Source organism: Peromyscus maniculatus, chromosome 1, assembly GCF_049852395.1.
Source record: "Peromyscus maniculatus bairdii isolate BWxNUB_F1_BW_parent chromosome 1, HU_Pman_BW_mat_3.1, whole genome shotgun sequence".
Lineage (NCBI taxonomy): Eukaryota > Metazoa > Chordata > Mammalia > Rodentia > Cricetidae > Peromyscus > Peromyscus maniculatus.
Window position 1 is genome coordinate 214,291,004 of NC_134852.1, and position 20,122 is coordinate 214,311,125.

The window sequence follows — 20,122 nt, forward strand, 5'->3', positions numbered from 1 at the left end:
TGGGAGCTGGGAAAAGGGGTCAATCTCAGGAGGCCAATGGTAGAGCCTTTAGTGTGAACATATGCTGGACTCCAAGTGAGGAGGCAAAACAGACAGCCAGGTAAAGGATTCTAGAATGGTCATTCGGTAGTACCCTAGTTTCAGAATTCCTTGCAACATAAAACTTAGCCATACAAGGGAGCAAGGCTTGGCCTACTTGTCTTACTTAGGGTTACTATTACTGTGATGAAACAATTATCAAAAGCAGGTTGGGGAGGAAAGGGTTTATTTGGCTTACACTTCCATATCACTGTTCATCATCCAAGGAAATCAGGACAGGAACTCAGAGCCTGGGTCTGAAGGAAAGAGCTGATGAAGGAGCCATAGGGAGTGCTACTTACTGGCTTGCTCCCCATGGCTTCTTCGACCTGCTTTCTTATAGAACCCAAGACCATCAACCCAGGGATGGGACCACCCAGAATGGGCTGGGCCCTCCCCTATCAATCACTAATTAGGAAAATTCCATACATCTGGATCTTATGGAGGCATTTCCTCAACTGAGGTTCCCTACTTTTAGATAACTCTAGCTTGTGTAAAGGTGACATAAAACTATCCTGCACAGCTCTCATCCTGTAATAGAAAGAAAAAGATGCTAGTCGCCATGAAAGAATAAAAGTGAATATCTTAATAAGCCATTAAATTATAAAATGATTAAAGAAAACACAGTGCCAAACATCTGCTGGAAGAGAGAATTGGCCTAGGAGTGTAGGACTGAGCTGAGTGGCCATGAGTAGATGAAAGATCTAACAGCTTAAGAATAGACTCCATCATCATTTCCAACTTCTACAATCAGGGCTTTGAATTACAGTGTACTCTTCACAAAAAGACAGGAGGTACAAACAGCTCTTAACTTTTCAAAAGCAATTTGTCAAAACATTTCAAAGACCTTCTAACCTTTGGTCCAGTAAGCTTACTTCATGAAATATATTGATAGAGATGAGTTTAAAAACACAACAAAAAGGAAAATAATAGAATGTAGTACCTACTCTGTCAGAGGCCATTAAGAATGACTTACATGTCTGTTTTCCTGTTTAATTTTCATGAAGCTGAGAGACAAATGCTACTCCATTCTTGGTGACAAGTGAAGCACCAAGACTTTAAACCTCTTTTCATACAGTACTGTAGGCAGCATATAAACTAGAAGTCCATGTCCTTGGCCACTCCCTAATGCTGCTTCCCACAGAATTCCACAAAATACTGCCTACAATATGGGACATAGGAGACAGCTCTCTGCCCAGCAAGGGCAGAGATGTATATAAATGAATAAACAGTATATAAATGTGAGGATAAACTGGGAGATGCCTATACAGAATGACACAAAATCACAAAGATTTTGTGATAATCCAGGCTGTAGAGGGTGGAAAGGGGGAAGGATGTCTATAATGAGTCCAGATGACCTGTAAAACCCATCATGTTTAATTATAGAAATTTATTTTTATAAATTTCAAATTATAGAAATACCAGGGGCTGGAGAGAAGGGGAGATGTAAGCAGAAGGAGCCAGACAGAGGATGGAGGCAGGCCCTTCAGGAAAGTGGGGGACGTAAAGTGGCCGAAAAGAAGTCAGTACTGCAGCTGCATCATCAGAGGGCCCAGAGAACACAAGCAAGCAGCTCTGAGTGCAGACGGGATGTGGTAGGAAGGATCCCAGAGCCACTCAGGTGGGGGAACCATTAGGGCTTTCTGGAGAGTGCCACACGGGACTGGGTGAACACGGACACAGCAGGAGGAGAGGAGCAGACTCCCTGAACAGAACCCGGCTTCTTGAAAGCTGTGTGACTACACAGGTACATGTGTAGTCTGTGAGCACATACATATGTAATTTGTGTGTGTGAGTGTGTGTGTGAGTGTGTGTGAGAGTGTGTGTGAGAGTGTGTGTGAGTGTGTATGTGTGTGAGTGTGTATGTGTGTGAGTGTGTGAGTGTGTGTGTGAGTGTGTGTGAGTGTGTGTGAGAGTGTGTGTGAGAGTGTGTGTGAGAGTGTGTGTGAGTGTGAGTGTGTGTGAGTGTGTGTGTGTGAGAGTGTGTGTGAGAGTGTGTGTGAGAGTGTGTGTGAGAGTGTGTGTGAGTGTGTGTGTGAGAGTGTGTGTGAGAGTGTGTGTGTGTGAGAGTGTGTGTGTGTGAGAGTGTGTATGAGTGTGTGTGTGAGAGTGTGTGTGAGAGTGTGTGTGACTGTGTATGAGTGTGAGTGTGTATGTGTGTGAGAGTGTGTGAGAGTGTGTGTGTGAGAGTGTGTGTGTGTGAGTGTGTGTGAGAGTGTGTGTGAGAGTGTGTGTGAGAGTGTGTGTGTGTGAGAGTGTGTGTGTGTGAGAGTGTGTATGAGTGTGTGTGTGAGAGTGTGTGTGTGAGTGTGAGTGTGTGTGTGTGAGTGTGTGTGTGAGAGTGTGTGTGTGTGTGAGTGTGTGTGTATGTGTGTGAGAGTGTGTATGAGTGTGAGTGTGTATGAGTGTGAGTGTGTGTGAGAGTGTGAGTGTGTGTGAGAGTGTGTGTGTGAGAGTGTGTGTGTGAGAGTGTGTGTGTGAGAGTGTGTGTGAGAGTGTGTGTGTGAGAGTGTGTGTGAGTGTGTGTGTGAGAGTGTGTGTGAGTGTGTGTGAGAGTGTGTGTGTGAGAGTGTGTGTGTGTGAGTGTGTGTGTGAGTGTGTGTGTGAGTGTGTGTGAGAGTGTGTGTGAGAGTGTGTGTGAGAGTGTGTGTGAGAGTGTGTGTGTGTGTGTGAGTGTGTGTGTGAGAGTGTGTGTGTGAGTGTGAGTGTGTGTGTGAGTGTGAGTGTGTGTGTGAGAGTGTGTGTGTGTGAGAGTGTGTGTGTGTGAGTGTGTGTGTGAGTGTGTGTGAGTGTGTGTGTGAGTGTGTGTGAGAGTGTGTGTGAGAGTGTGTGTGAGAGTGTGTGTGAGAGTGTGTGTGAGAGTGTGTGTGTGTGTGTGAGTGTGTGTGTGAGAGTGTGAGTGTGTGTGTGAGTGTGTGTGTGAGAGTGTGTGTGTGTGTGTGTGTGTGTGAGTGTGTGTGTGTGTGAGTGTGTGTGTGAGAGTGTGTGTGAGTGTGTGTGTGTGAGTGTGTGTGTGTGTGAGTGTGTGTGTGAGAGTGTGTGTGAGTGTGTGTGTGAGAGTGTGTGAGAGTGTGTGTGAGAGTGTGTGTGAGAGTGTGTGTGAGAGTGTGTGTGAGAGTGTGTGTGTGTGAGTGTGTGTGTGTGTGAGTGTGTGTGTGTGAGAGTGTGTGTGTGAGAGTGTGTGTGTGTGTGAGAGTGTGTGTGTGAGAGTGTGTGTGTGAGAGTGTGTGTGTGAGAGTGTGTGTGTGAGTGTGTGTGTGAGAGTGTGTGTGAGAGTGTGTGTGAGAGTGTGTGTGTGAGTGTGTGTGTGAGTGTGTGTGTGTGTGTGTGTGTGTGTGAGTGTTCAACATGAGAGGTAAACCTCAGCACCTGTGACTATGAACTGATGCTGCTGGATCAACACAGATGGGGGTGTCATGCAGCAAGGGTTGATGAACAGCCCACTCTTGACTTAAAGGGCACAAGCAAACCCCAAAACAGCTGGAGAAGATACAAGGGTCATTACATGTGACCTTGTTCAGTCACTGGAGCTCAGTCAATGGCAGGTGTTACTTGGTCATTTTAGGGACAAAGCTTTAGGTCACCACTAGGACTACCTGTCCGCCCTCAGCTCTTGTAGAGCAGTTTACAGTTACCCTGAAGTCATATGTACCAGGCCTTTTCTTTTAGGGCCACCAACCAGCCCCAAATGATGACACAGAGACTTATTAGTTATGAATGCTCGGCCTAGCTTAGGCACATTTCTGGCTAGCTCTTTTAACTTAAATTAACCTGTTTCTCTTTATCTTTTGCCTCGGGGCTCATTACCTTTCTTACTTCTGTATATCTTATTTTCACTGCTTCTGTATGCCTGGCTGGCATCTGCCTGGCTTCTTGCCCAGGCATGTCCATCATTCTCTCCTTCTCTCGTTCTTCCCTCTTTTCTCTCAAGCCTAGATTTATCCTCCCACTTATTCTCTTTGCCTGCCAGCCCTGACTATCCTTTCTCTGCCTAGCTATTAGCCATTCAGCTCTTTATTAGACCAATCAGGTGCCTTAGGCAGGCAAGGTGAGACAGATGCACTACATCTTTACATAGTTAAACAAATGCAGCATAAGCAAATGTAACACACATTTTCACAGTTAAAGTAATATTCCAAAGCATAAATAAATGTAATACATCTTTGCCCAGTTAAAATAATATTTCACAATAGTCATACATAATCAAACTCTTTCCAGGGGCCACAAAGGACATTAAACCATGAATTATGCCCTCTAGGGTTCTGTCCTCTCCCCCAATGTGTCCTTGCCATAGCATCAACAGTATTGGCATTTGAAATGGCACTTAATGACCCAAAATCAGCAACATGTCTCTGGTGGAGCTGGAATATTACTTGCACTAGGGCCATTATGGTCCAGACTTAGCTGTGGTGGTATTGTGTTCCCCAAAATATTGTGTGCCCTAATAAATTTATCTGGGGTCAGAGAACAGACAGCCACTAGATACAAAGGCTTGAAAATGGTGGTACTCACACCTTTAATCCTAGCATTCCAGAGATAGAAATCCCTCTGGATCTCTGTGAGTTCAAGGCCACATTGGAAACAGCCAAGCATGATGACACACATGCCTTTAATCCCAGAAAGCCAGCCTTTAATCCAAGAGAGTAGTGGTAGAAAGCAGAAAGATATATAAGGCGTGAGGATCAGAAACTAGAAGCATTTGGCTGGTTAAGTATTTGGCTGGTTAAGCATTCAGGCTTTTAAGCAGCAGTTCAGCTGAGAGCCATTGGGATGAGGACACAGAAGCTTCCAGTCTGAGGAAACAAGACCAGCTGAGAAGTTGACCAGGTGAGGTTAGCTGTGGCTTGTTCTCTAATCTTCCAGTTCACCCCAATACCTGGCTCAGGTTTGATTTTATCAATAAGAACTTTTAAGATTCCTGCTACACTTAGCCCTGTCCCTGTGCCGTGGCCTGCCTTCCTTGGGCAGCTACTCCAGAACATAAGGCTCCACTTCCTTTCCTTCTCATCCCTATCCTTGAGATGCAGGCTGCTTCCCACTGTGCCCTCTGGCCTGAAAAGGGTTTGGAAAGAATACAGAGCTCTCTCTATACCTCCCCCAGATCCACCTATAAAGACTAGCACCACAGACCTGTGTGCTCTGTGTCCCCAGCCTTTATTCTCAAGATGTTGGGGCTGGTAGGAACTTGGAGGACCACACAGCCAGCGGAAAAAGTAAAGCCCAGAGAAGATAATGGACTTGACCCACCATAGACAGAAAGGCAGGGGACAGGAGTCTGGATTTCCTGACACCCAAGTCAGTGACTGAGATACATTCCTCACCCCAGAGCCTCCTTTAACTACACCTAAAGTCCTGGAAGGATGGCTTTCTCAAATTCCCAAAATTACAGGTGTGTGGACTCCCGGTTTGAAGACCCAGTCATATTGTTTCCACCTATGTTGAATTAATTAAACCTGTACTGAGCAGCTGTATCGAGGGCCCTGCTTTGAGTCCTGAGGATGTAAAGATGAAGTTTATATGACCCTGATACTGAGACACTGTGGGGCGTTTACCCACCACCCCCACAGCTTCCCAGAGTTTTCTTGAGTGCGAGCAGCAGGAAATATTAGATAGAAGGATTTATAGCAGAGAATCTTGCGGAGATAAACAGATAGAAAATAAAGGATAGCCTCGAGAGGGCCTGGAACCTATTCCAACGGGCCCCGACTGTCTCTGGTCCAGGGTTTTTATAGAGACGCCAAGGGGTGGAGCAAAAGACCTCCTCCCCCAGCACAGCCAAGTGCAGGCCATCTCAGACACCTGCACTCAGGCCCGTGGTCCTGATCATCCTCTATTCGGACCTGCTGGGTAAAGCCACGAGGAACCCCAGAACGGGCTCCCACAGGTCCCCCCTTCTTAACATATTAAAAAAAATAACTATTAATGGCTTACAGCAATCTCCATAGCTGTTACACCTCCCAGTATGGGAGTAGAGGATGATATAAATGGCATTTCTCTTTTGAATTAGGTCCAAGGTGACCACAGCAGTCCTAGCTGCCTCAAGCCCTTTCTAAACCAAAACTCTTAAGGCGACTACAAACTTAAAGAATCCCTTAGCTTCATCATTACCATTAACAGGTTAACATAAATATTGCTATACATAGTCACAATTCTCTCAATCTTACAACTCAAAGCAAACTCTTAACAGAACCATTAGAATTAGCATATATGGCGCTATATATAGTTAACAATTTTCTCCGTCTTACAACTTTAACTCAGGAAAAACTTCGATGTATTCACATCAAACTTAAACATTTCCTCAATTCCACCAAGCCAGGGTGCATTAATATCAATAGGTTTCTGCAAACATAATTCAATCTCATAGCTCCTCCTTTTCTTTATAATTTTTAAGCAAAATCTCAAGCCTAGTTAGAAAACCCAAACTTTTCTGTTTAAACAGTTCCATTTGTAACACAAAACCAGTTCCATAAATAATTTCATTTTTACATAAACAGTTTCACAAAACAACTCATAAATCACCAGTTAATAAAGCATATACGCATACACAAAATTGCATCTTGATTCTAAGTAGAAATACATTTCTTCATTTAAACAGTTTCATTTTTAACCCAATTCCAGAAAACCGTTCCTAGGTCATTACTATAAGTAAGCTCAAAATTGTCCCATTGCAATGAAATCTCTATTGTTCATTTCATTTAAGTACCAAAATTCAAATGATAAATATTGGTACTAGCCTTCCAAATTTGAAGAAATCCATAACCAAAATGTTTTTGTAATTTTATCTCATTTTAAGTTCAAAAAGTTCAAACAAGAAATAAATTCTGGTATCAGGCTTTCACTTCCAAATATGAAGAGACGTTTTTCAACCAAAACTTTTTGCAGTTAATTTTTGTTCAAACAAGCATCTCTGCAACTTTTGTTCTCACAGACAGACCTTTTTAGTTATAGTAATATTTTAAACCGCACCGTTTTTGCTGTTAGCTCAGGTTTTTCTGTGCTTCGTTGATATTCCACGGATCTCAGTGCGGATGCCTTGTGCTGGTTCTGGCGTCCGCCATTCTTAGCTTCTTAGCGGCTTCTGGAGCTTTTGAAACCCTTCAGACTGCCTACTTTGCAGTCTATTAGGACACTATCTCCTATGTCTCAGGTGTTTTCACCATTTACATTAATAGACTCACACTTAACATTTACACTTTTTCACAAACTCACATACAACATTTTTTGCCTTGCAAAGCATTTAGACTCATATTCAACATTTACACGTTTTTACAAACTCACATACAACATATTAACATCTACTTATTTATACTTTATAGAACTACTTTAGCAAATATATTTCCTATTAATTCTTATATACTTATATTCATTCCATCTTATTTCTTATTTAAACTTACATTTACAACTAGCATCTTACAAGCTTATTACTACATGTCTTAAGACTACCTTAGATACTTCTTACAAGCTTACATTCTTAAAGGAACTCTATTGATCTATTTTACAAACTTATATAGGCTACCATTAGCATATATCTAACTTAGCAAACACCTCAAGATTTCTTAACACAGATCTAACAAGACAGAATTTTTACAAACTCGCATCTTATTTTCATCTTTCTACTTCTTACTCTTAATTATTATCACCATCTTAACTAGACAGGAAGTACGTACATCATTTCTAAAATTTAGAGTTTATAGTCAGTTTTGTTATAAAGCACTGGGATTTAGTGAGTGTTGTCATTATAGAGTTGTGATACTTGTTGCTAGGGGACTGTAACATTCTCAGGACAAAGCCACACCCCAAAGTTGCGAGTTCTCTCAGCAGTTCCGGACAGGCAGAGATGCACTGTCAGCGGTAAACGGTTTTTAACTAGAGGCTGTCCCTTCACCCATATTCATAATAGTTCCCCTAAATGCCTCAATTCAGACAAACATTTCTATTACAGCAGCACTTTTGGTTTGTTCTATGGAAAAACTTCACTTCACACTGAGGGTGAAGCTCATCACCAAATACTGCACAGCTATTAGGTGATATAAAGTATAAAGTATATTAGGTGATATAAAGTATTTTTCTAAAGGAGCTAGTAAAGCCCAAAGCGGCACAGCTCCGAACTCTTATTCCTCACTGTTTGCATTAAACCAGTGACAAAACCTCAGAAGCACTAATCGAGCCACTTTCATTCTGGTTCCTTTATAAGAACCTCATTGGAGCTGACCTTCCTTAGTTCCATGCTCCTTACAAAATGCTCCAGTAACCACTGAGCTTCATTCTCCTCTTGTGAAAAAACACAGACATGTCCTCAACCCCCTATTAAAACAGGATCCGGACCCTTCCAAATCCCAAGCAGGGATCTTTCCATTTCACTTGAGTTTCAGGATTTAGTATTTTCACTTCGTTAGCTTTAACTCCTGATGTTATTAGCAGCAGTGATATTTAGCATTGATTTTTTATAAGGAACTTTCAGGTAAAGCAACTCTTTTGTAAGACAGCTAGATTTTCTGAAGTTTGTTTCCCATCTATAAAGCAGTCTTTTCTTTTTTGAATGCCTGTTTCCTTGTCTCCTTATTAGATTTGCAAAGGAATTACTCATTGCAGGCAGTTTGTTCAAAAGGCAAAGAACTTTAATTTCAACATAAGTTTCTTCATATCTAAGACAACGTTCAGTGTATAAACTGCTTTCCCTTGTTAAGGATTTTAAAGTGGCTTGTTTGCTCTTATAGGTAGCTTTTTGTCATCCAACTACCATAAAAACTTTGCACAGCTATTAGGGTAAATAAGGCATTTTACCAACGGAGCCCCAAACCGCGAAGCGCCTAGTTCCGTATCCTTTCAATTTTTCATTGGAACTGACACTTAAACTCTTAGACGACTTTTCCCCTTATTCTTTTAAAAGCTGTATTTTAATTTTAGAGCTGACAAAAGTGTTTCAGGGCAATGTTGCCATCTTTAGCAGAAAAACTACCTTTCCCAGAATGCATTTCCCTTATATCAGTCCATAATAATATCAGTCCCATATCAGTCCCTTATATCAGTCCCTTATATCATTTCCCATATTTCTTATCGGGTTTGAGAGTCAACTGGTTCTCTTTTACCAGACTTGCTTACAAATTCTTGCCCGGGAGGTTTGAACAAAGTTTTTTGCTTTTGCAACGGGAGATTTGAACAAGCATCTTACATTTTCAATTATGGGACATTGGGAGGTTTCTGGTCTCTCCTCAGCTGACTTTAACAGGTGTCTCTCCTTCATCAGACACTGGCCCCCAAATCAGAACCACACCTGCCTCGTTAGCGCGCATTGAGGCTGGCATTTCTGATAGCAGCTTTCCTCGGGGCTTGTGTTTGTTTTAGCCAGTCAGTGAAAAACAAGATCATTTGCAACAGAGCTTTTCCATAGCTCCTTCAGAGGTTTTTCTCCCACTGATCTTATTCTCATTTTGCTTGTTCCTTCCCCCCCAGATGCAGAGCTTCAGGTATCTGTCTGCGGCTCTGTACCTCTGCTAGCTGCCTTTGGAGGTAGGGGCTTTTCTCCCCCTGAATCTGCCTCAAACTCTAGCAGGTTTCACAGGTCATGCATTTTCTGGGGAGGAATCTGTCCCCTCTGTTTCTTCAGAGTCTTTCTCCCAGACAGTTCCCAGTTTGGTCTCAGTTTATCCCCTCTACCCCAGAAACAGTTTCCGACACTACAGTGGCGGCTTTCCCTGCTACTGAAGGTAGGGGCTTTAGTCCGTTTCTATTTTTCGGGGTCTGAGGTTTGTGTTCATAAATCAAGCTTAGCAAGGGAGGTTTTCACCATCTCTCAACTCCCATTAGGACAGGTGCTTTGCCTCATCAGGCCTTCACCTGGCCCAGTCCCCCAGTGGGTTGCATTTGCTTGTCTGGGTGCTCAAGGACAGAGTTTATGCCAGAGGCAATCACCCCTTAGGGCTACACTCCCTCATCTCATTGGGAGTCAGTTGAAACAAAGCTTTTCTCAAAGAGATGCTTTCTCTGACAGAAAAGAAAGCTTTACTCCTGGACAGTTCTGTTCTGCCCTGGCTGGGCTCTTTCCCCAGACAGCATTCTGACTCAGCAGCACAACTGCTTCAGACACAGTTCAGCTTTACTGTTTTCCCAGAAAGGTCCTTTCTCTGATAGGAAAGCTTTTTCTTTTTGCAGCTGTGGACCTATCAACTGGGACTTGTAGTAAAGCAGGCAACTGTGCCATTCCCACTGGCTTTAGCTTTGTTTGTTCATTAGCAATCTTCCCCTGGGTGCTGCACCTTCCTGCCTCAGCTCTGTGCTCCAGGAAGTTTACAACTGCAGGAACCCTAGTATCCCCGAAATGCACTCCAACTCAGAGATGCTGGCCAGTCACCTCTGGGTTTTTGGTCAGAAGCAAGGATTCAATGCTAACAGTTTGCATTGCTTCAGGGGATCTTTGCATTAGGAGGATTAGGAGCACCTTTTCATTCTGAAATGCTCACTCAAAACCTTTGCTGCCTCAGCTCAGCTGTAACTGTGAAGCTTGACTATTTTGCTTTTCTCAGGTAAAGTTTCCCGCCCTTTTGGGCTCTCTGTAACTCTTCACCCACACTCTCCCCAAGCGTTTCCCTCAGGGTACTCTGACCCACTGTCTTTTACTAGCTTGAAGAGACAGAGCTTAAAAGAGGTTTTTAGGAACTTGTCCCTGCCTCCTGCATTGCAGGGAGGATTTTTAAAGCTCGAAAGAGAACTTAGAGGTTTTGCTGTCTTAAGTTTGTTGTTTTCCCTTAGAGCTAATCACAGGTGGTCCCCATACTAAAATCTTCAGGTGATTCTAATTTTTGTCCTTCTGAGAAAGTTAAAGGCTTTTGTTTCTAAGTTTCTTAAGAGAGAAAGATTAAGGCTTTTTAGAGAGATTTTCCCCCCAAGTTTTCCAAGAAAAGCTTTCTAGTTTAAGAGAAAGGTTTTTTTTTTCCCCAGGAGAAAGACCAACTTTTCCCAAAACTTCCCAACTTTAAACTTTGACTTCTTACACCCCCATTTTTGCCTCAGGGAGAAATTACTTTCTCCTGCTGCTTGGATTTGGCTTTTCAGCTGTCCCCGGGTCAAAAGCTTCCATAGGAAACTTCTTCCCCATAAGCTCAAAGAAGAGCTTTTTTACTACCCGTAAAGCCCAAAGAAAATTTTTCCCCCAGTTTGCTTTCATTGCCCCCAAAGTTAGAAAATTGAGTATTTCTGTCTAGTTGCCTTACTTATTTTTTCTTACACAATCTTACACTTCTAAGTTTTTCCTACACTATATTACTACCCTATATCTTACTTATCACAGATAAGAAATTGAGAAAGGAATAGAAGATAGAAAATTTTGACAGAAGAGAATTTTGCTGCAGCATCAGACATCCTTCCAGTCCGCTTTCCTTTTCTCTCGAGGATAAAACCCCTGCCTTCCCAAAAAATATATATAAAAATATATATATTCCATAACACCGGCATGCCTTTCCACTGGCAGGGCTGACTCAGCACTTTCACCAAAAACTCTAATAAAACTATTATTTTCCTTTATCTTTAGTCCCTATTACTTTGTCTTAAGTCCCTGTTCATTTGTCTTTAGTCCCTTTTTTTGTCCCTTTTTTCCCCTTTCTTTAGTCCCTTTTTTTCTTTAGTCCCTTTTTTTCTTGAGTCCCTGTTCACGGCGCCATTCTGTGGGGCGTTTACCCACCACCCCCACAGCTTCCCAGAGTTTTCTTGAGTGCGAGCAGCAGGAAATATTAGATAGAAGGATTTATAGCGGAGAATCTTGCGGAGATAAACAGATAGAAAATAAAGGATAGCCTCGAGAGGGCCTGGAACCTATTCCAACGGGCCCCGACTGTCTCTGGTCCAGGGTTTTTATAGAGACGCCAAGGGGTGGAGCAAAAGACCTCCTCCCCCAGCACAGCCAAGTGCAGGCCATCTCAGACACCTGCACTCAGGCCCGTGGTCCTGATCATCCTCTATTCGGACCTGCTGGGTAAAGCCACGAGGAACCCCAGAACGGGCTCCCACAAGACACTCAGGGTCTAATACTTCTTCCTACATGTATCTCCATTGTTCCCATTAGTTCAGTCCACCAACCAACAGTTACCCAGAATCCACTGAGTGCTAGGCATTGTGGTTGGGCCCAAGAGCTCTGTGCCCAGGGGCTCATGAGACAACAATGTCTGGTCTGCCTCCAATTTGCTTTTAGGCCCTCCCTCACCATTTTCCAGCCTCAGTTTTCCCATCTTGAACACTATCACTTGATGGTTCTAAAAAGCTACACTAGACGTTGCCCAAAGTCTCTTCAAACCCTGTTCCTATCCTTTTCTTCCTGATCTTGGGCAAACACTTGAGGTTGGATGAGGGGTCACTAGCAACAAATATAGTTATGGGGTGAGAAGGAAGCAGCTGACAAAATGGAGCTCTTCTTGCTTACAGAGGAAGCCCCTTCTCCCTCCCTTCCTGGTTACCTCTGTAGACAAAACATGGAAGAATCTCACAGACAATCCCTTCTTTCTGGCCAAAGAGTCCCTGAACACTTGCCACCAACACAGCTCCAGGGGGTTCCATTCACACCAGACTCAAGTAAAGGCTACCCAGGTTGCTAGGTGGCCAGATGTGGCTTCCAGGTCCTTGACATCAGAGGGCAAGCCCCAGAGCTTTTGACTTGGGAGCAGGAAGTCAGAAGAGGGATGTGGAGGTAGCCTGGGCAGGTGGTAAGAACAGGCGTCTGCAACTCAGAGCACAGAGAGCACAATTTGGCGCCAGCTGTTTGAGTCCTGTCGAGACTGTCTTGGCTGCTAATGAAGACAATGCTAGGAAGAGGGTCACAGTGCTGGCTGAGCATGAGGGAAAAATCAGTTCAGACAGCCTGCTTTAGATTTAATTGTTTCATTTCAAAGGTCCGTCTGGTTGCTGGGCTAGAGACCATGTGGGTGGACCTGGCTGGGGTGGGGGTGGGGGAGCTGTGACAGAACAGGCTTTGATTGGATTATCACATCTCCAAGTACTCAGGGCAGCAAACAACAGATCCTATGTCCCCTGCATCACTGCTCCTGGCCCATACAGAAAACCTTCAGTCAATTTAATGAAAGTCTGCAGCCCAAAAATCCCAGAGTGAGACTGTGGCTGAATGTCTGGCTCAATACTAATTTCCATTAGCCGGGTGCCCTAAGTAGGGGCAAAAGACGGAGGGATTCAATGTAGCATTATGGGGTTCAGCTGAGGCTTCACCGTGGTTCTGGATTTTTCCAGTAACACATCAGGAATATCACCTTTCTTTCTTCACCAGATGGTCTTTCCCCATAAATGGAGCATTGGGGGAGTAGTTAGCCCTCTCATTTTTCTCACGATTACTACAGTGAGGACACACATACTTCCTAAGTTGGTAATTTCTGGGGTTTGTTTTTCTGAGGTCGAGTCTCATGTGCCTAGACTGGCCTTGAACTCCCTATGTAGCTGAGGGTGGCCTAGAACTGATCTTCCTATCTCCACCTTGAGAGTGCTAGGATTATAGGTCTATGTCTTACACTCCGTTTTTCTCTTCCCTTCCCCCATCCCTTCAACTCTATTTTAAGAGACTAGAAAGAAAAACTTTACATGGATAGATATGCGTCCCCTCCCTTGCTTCTACAGCCTCACTCCCCATCAGATATTGCCCTGCATAATCTGGCTGCCCATTGCCCCCTCCCAGCAGGCCCATGTATAGTCAGTCTTAGAACCCTGAAGCCAGGCGCAGAGGGTACCTGATCATCCCTGTTAGAATTCTGCCCTCACTCCAGCTACATGACCACACAGGCGCAGGTCAGGAGTTAAGCAAAGGGTCTTGCGTCTTACATGTGGCGTGGTCACACAATCAGCACATGAGTGGTGTAGCTCCATAAGCTCGCTTCACTGGGAGCCCTTAAAAAGCCAGACGCAGACCCTACCCTCTCTCTCTCTCTCCCTCTCTCTCCCCCCCCTTTCTTCTCTCTCCCCCCACCTCACTATCCACAGTGATCTCCCACTCCCTTCCTCCTAATAAAACTCTGAACTAATACTGGGTTCTGTCATGACCGTGACTTTCCACAGGGTAACCAGCGCCGTTTGTCATTCATTTCAATCCCACCTTGCTCTTTTCCCTGAACCTAACAATGCTGTGCTTCGCTGGTGCCATTTCCCTCTCTGGGTCTCCAGAACTCCCTCCCCTGAGGAATGAAAGTCTCGCAAAATTCTTGGACCACAATGGTCCCTCCTAAAATATCTCTTTGAAATTTTTTGAAGAACTCACAGATGAGACTACTCCACAACGGTCATTTCTGTATCTCAAACAGATACTGCAGCTGAAAATAATGTACATAAATTTTGTGATGTCCTATCTCAAAAGACAAATGAATTTAAAACTCCCACATTGCCCACCTTGCTCTCCAACTACCTCGCTTGCTTCCTTCCTCTAATATACACATTTCTTTGTATCAATTGTCTCCACTCCTCTGTCTCACAGGTCCACTAGATTTGCATCAGTATTACTATTACTCACCACCACCCAACCACCCCACCGTCACTCCCACATCACCACCCCCTATCACCTAGTCACTCCGCCACCCCATGTGAGGATCATCAGTGACCTCCAGATCACTAAATGCCAAAGGCGTATGTCAGTCTTTATCTTTGCTGATCTTTTAGTGGCATTTGGCATAGTTGGCTCTTTTCTGCTTCCTGGAAGTCTTACCGGCCAGATTTGAAGGCTGACTTCCTTGTGCCTTCCTCATATCACACTCACACTCACCCATTTTATACTCTCCCCAACCACCCCAGTGATCCATTGATTCTTCTGCCTCTCCCGAGATCTTTAATCACATCACCTGAATTCTATATGCTGGTGACTCACAAGCACTGAGTAACTGGCATGGCTCTCTCCAATGGCAGATCCTTGTGTGGAAGGCATGTGTTCTACAGTGTTATATGGCACCTCAGATTCAACCTTTCCCCCAGGAAAGTCTGCCTCTCCTCAGTGTTCTCATCTAATGAGTACTCACCAGTCGTCAGTCATCCCAAAAGGTAGGCCTCTAGATTCCTACCTTCTTCAAAATCAACCCCATCTTGTTAGATGCTGAACTTGGCTTCCAATATATGCTTTTTCTCCAAGCCCCCAATTCACTCTATCCCTGAACCTGTGGTCCTCACCCAAGTCCCTGGCTCATCCAAATTGTTTTGTTTTTTCTGGGTTTTGGGGGGAGAGTTGTTTGTTTGTTTCTTAAGACAAGGTTTCTCTGTGTAACTTTGGCTGTCCCAGAACTCACACTGTAGACCAGGCTGGCCTTGAACTCAGAGAGATCCATCTGCCTCTGCCTCCCAAATTCTGGGATTAAAGGCGTGTGCCACCACCTTGTAGTCATCCACGTTTTATTAGTTCCTCTTCTTGTTGCTGTAACCAAATACCTGACAAAGGAAAGTTAGGAAGGATTTGTTTTGGCTCACAATTGAAGGAACAATCCATCACATTGGGTAAGGTCTAGACACAAGCTAGACACAAGCGTAGCTCTAGCCATGGTGGGAGTAGCATAAGACAGTGATCACACTACCTCCTCATGAAGCAGAGAGAGATGAGCACCTACTTTTCCCCCCTGCAATCAGTCCTGGACCCTAGTCCATGGGATGGAATTCCTTATATTCAGGCTGTGTTTTCTCTAGTTAAACATTCCACAATATGCCCAAAAGTGTATCTGCTGGGTGATTCCAAATCCAGTTAAGTTGACAATGAAGAGTAAGCCACCATAGTCTTCCTCAAATTCAAAATGATCATCTCTTAAAAAACCTAGTGATCATGTCTGAACTTGGGAGCTGCCCAAAGCCTCCCAAGTAGAGGCTAGTTTTGTCTGCAGTCTCAAGGCTTTTACCTGTCCCTCCACCCTCTCCATCCTGCTCTCCATCTTAACCTCGAACTGAGTCTGGGTTTTATTTCTCTTTCTGAATCTTCTCCTTGTGCTCTCTGCCTAAATCCTATTAATCCTTTAAGTTGACTGACATGTGTCTTTCCCTAGGGAACCATCTTCCCCTTAACTGATCCCAGGATCTGAGTCAGATCTCCCTCCGATAGTCTATAAAATACTGATGTCTCATTAAATTCTCTTAATATTCCCCTTTGAGGACCTTGAAAATGTGCAGAAGCTTACCATCAGCAAAATGAACCATATCCCTGTTTACACAGAGCAGGAAACAGACACTGAAACAGCAAAGACCAGGAACACGGCAGACACCTGTAAGTTCAGCAGGAGGACCAAAAGTTTGAATTCAGCCTGGGCTAAACAGAGAGTTTAAGGCCAATGTATGCTGTACAGTGAGGTCCTGTTTGAAAGAAAGGAGAAAGAAGGAGGAAGGAGAGGAGGAAGGGACAAAGAAAGGCAGACAGGCAGAGAGGGAGAGAGGGAAGGAGGGAAGGAGGGAGGGAGGAAAGAAGAGACGTGATAAGAGAGAAGGAAGAGAAAAAGAAAGGGAGGAGGGTAAGAAAGGGAGGGACAGAGAGAGGAACAATGTAAGAGGGCAAGAAGAAAAAAGAAAAAGAGTGAGGACAGGAAGACAGAGAAGGAGGAAAAGGAGGAAGAGATGAAGAGAAAGGAGGCAACAGACAATGAAAGAAAATAAAGCCACAAAGACCATAAATGTATCAGCCTATAATGTGCCAGCCAGTAAGGCAAGGCCTTCTGTGGTGGCTTGAAAGAACATGGCCCCCAAAGGGAGTGACACTATTAGGAGGTGTGACCTTGTTGGAGGAAATGTGTCATTGTGGAGGCAGGCCTTGAGGTCTCATACATGCTTAAGCCACGCCCAGTGGGACAGTCCACTTCCTGTTGCTTTCTGATCAAGATGTCTGCCTGCACACTGCCATGTCCCGCCATGATAATAGACTAAACCTCTGAAAATGTAAGCCACCCCAATTAAATGTTTTTCCCTTAAAAGATCTGCCGTTAGCCAGGTAGTGGTGGCACATGCCTTTAATCCCAGCACTAGGGAAGCAGAGACAGTCAGATCTCTGAGAGTTCAAGGCTAGCCCCGATTACAGAGTGAGTTCCAGGACAACTAAGGCTAAACAGAGAAAGCCTGTCTTAAAAAAAAAAAAAAGAGTTGCCATCGTCATGGTGTCTCTTCACAGCAATAGAACCCTTACTAAGAACACCTTTCCCCAGCTTGTTGGGGCTTACTTCTATTACCGGTGTTCTCTAACATAGAATTCCTAGTGATAACATCCTTCTAGAATACTGTGCCAGAGGGAAACAATTTGCTTTATCTGAACACTTGTTTCTTTCCATTAGACAAAGACACTAAAACCCTGTCACACTGACTTTTTCTTTTGCTTACCAGCCAGGCCAGAGCCAGGTCTAGACCTCCATCATAGGCAATAGATTTCTAGCTTCTGCATACATCTCCTTTTTTCCACAGGGTCGTGGGTTCGTGCCCCATGTTGGGTGCCAGATATTGGTGAAATTATTATGGCCACTCCATGTAGTTAAAAGAAAGATTTATTTAGTGGGTAACTAACAAAAAAGAGAAAGGTAGGTTGTGGGGTCTGGGGAAGGTGTATCGAAGTCCAGCAGTGTTCTCTGGAGCTCTGCTCGGTCCACCTCCACCATCTAGTGTCCTGAAACAGAGAGAGCGCGCGCTCGCCCATCCAGCTCTCGGGTCTCCAGGCGCCTCCCCTGGCCCTGCCTCGTAGGCGTGACAGTTGCCAGAGTCTCAATGGGGGTTGGAACTTCCAGATCCAAGCTGGAATGGCTACCCACTACACCATATACTTTTTTTTGTCTTTATTTTCTGTGTCCCTATATCCCTAACACATAAACTTCATTGTAACTTTATGCCTGTGCCTCATGGAAGCAGATAGCATGCATGGTCCACCCAGAACCCAGCAAGAGCCAGCACATTTATCCTATCTGCTGTCTTCTCACCATACTGAAACTGAAGTTTCCTTCTGCACCACCCATGACCCTGACAGAGTTCAAAGACATAAGCACTATGTCTGGCCAAGATGCTCCTGGGCAGGTCCACATAGCTGCATCCCACCCTTCCTGCATAGCAATTGTGCTAATTAAAAGACAAGCTTTCCCATGCCGTAAAGAGCAAAATAAGAGAAGGAAACTCTTGTAAAGGACAGGCCAGTTGGGCAGAGGATCAGGGCAGGGAGTCCTAGCAGCCACTTATAATATTTGGTCTCTCTTTCCTTTATCACATTCCCAGCAAAAGGATGAGGCAACTGGCATTTAGAACATACCAGAGAAGCCTCTTAATGCCTTCCAGGATTAGTCTTACCACAGGGGATCACACTAAAGAGGCTATAGGTAAAGTTCAGAGAATTGCACTAACTAGCACTCTATCTGACATGCTACATGACCTGCTGACACCATGTGCTGTTCTGCAGCCAAATATCTCAATGGCATTTGGTGGGTACATTCTTGGAACTTCTAGAGTATACAGCTGTCAGTAAGCAGTTGTTGATCTCAATTAGATAGTGGTAGTATCTGAATAGAGTCTCTTACAAGCAAATGATACCTTAAAAAATGATGCAACATGTTTATGGTTCTATAAACCAGCACTCATAGTGGCCCTGGAATACTGGCAGAGTATACACCATCCCAATCTTACAGACAAGGAAATTGAGGCTCTAGGAGGCCAAGTGACTTGATCAAGATGGAAACTTGGGACTTCTTTCTAAGAGCAGAGAAAATATCTAGTTTGAACCCTTGCAATGCCTGTATCACTGCCTTGTGCCAAAGTGGCTTTGTTGTACCCATTTCAAGAAACCCCCAGAGACCACCAAGGAGCCAGTTTCCAATACAAGCACATAAGGGTTCTTTTATTGTCAGGTTTGGACCTGGGCCATCACGCAGCAGATGGAGGGAAATGTGGCAGCAGAGGCAGGCCCAGGGATAGAGAGTTTTTATAGGAAATAACCAGAAGCTGGGAATTACATGCTTTGGCATCTTGGGATTGGGTAGAAGGGATATGGGGCAAGATGACTTTTTGAAACTATTGTGTTGGACTTTTTGGCAGAGAACCACAACTTACTGGGCAGGATAATCTGGATTGCTCAACAGGATTATCAAAATATCTTCAAGGGCCATAAACTGCAGACAGAATGTCTGCAGGAGCATACTGCTCTGTATCTGTTTGAGTTGCCATGGCACATTCCTGGGGTCTTTTCTAGAACTGAGTACAGCAGGTGGTCTAAGATGGTGGCCCTACCCTAAGATGGAGTCTGTATTGCCTTCACAACTTATGCTCATGAGTGTTTAGAGACAAAGGACTCACACTCCACACTCCTTACCCTAGCCTTATTGTGGCTGCTGATGGCCAAAACTGCCACACCCCCAAAACACACCAGTGGTGGAATGCACTCTCCAACTTTGGCATCACTTGCCTGGTCATTACCATACATGCATGTGTCATCCACAGAATTGGGGTGAAAAGTCACCCTCCAGATGTCCCATCACATTTGCAACTGGAGGCAGATGCAGGGTCACACATCACAAGAATTGGCAGGTACTTTACAGATCTTCAAGGGCTCCACTTGGTGCCTGTTCCTGGATGGCAAAGTGCTTTGTCAATACCCATTTGAGCAGCAGCACTAGGGATTATCCTATCCTTTGCACTTTTTCATGGTAATGACCCTCTGCCCCAATACATCCCTGGTGTCTTAGTCAGTGTTCTATTGCTATGAAAAAAAATCATAACTACAGCAACACTTATAAAAGGAAGTGTTGTTTGTTTTTGCTCTTTTGGGGTGCCTACCACCCAGTTCCCAAATAAATCACACACAGAGGCTTATTCTTAATTATGAATGCCCGGACTTAGCTTGACTTATTTCTGGTCAGCTTTCCTTAACTTAAATTATCCCATCTACCTTTTGTCTCTGGGCTTTTCCCTTTCTATTCCTGTTTACTTTTCTTTGTTTTTTTACTCTGTTGCTGATTATGTAGCTGAGTGGCTGGCCCCTGATGTCCTCCTCCTCTGACTACTTTTTTCTCCTTTTCTTGCTTCTTCTGCTATATATTCTCTCTGCCTGCCAGCCCTGCCTATCCTTTCTCCTGCCTTG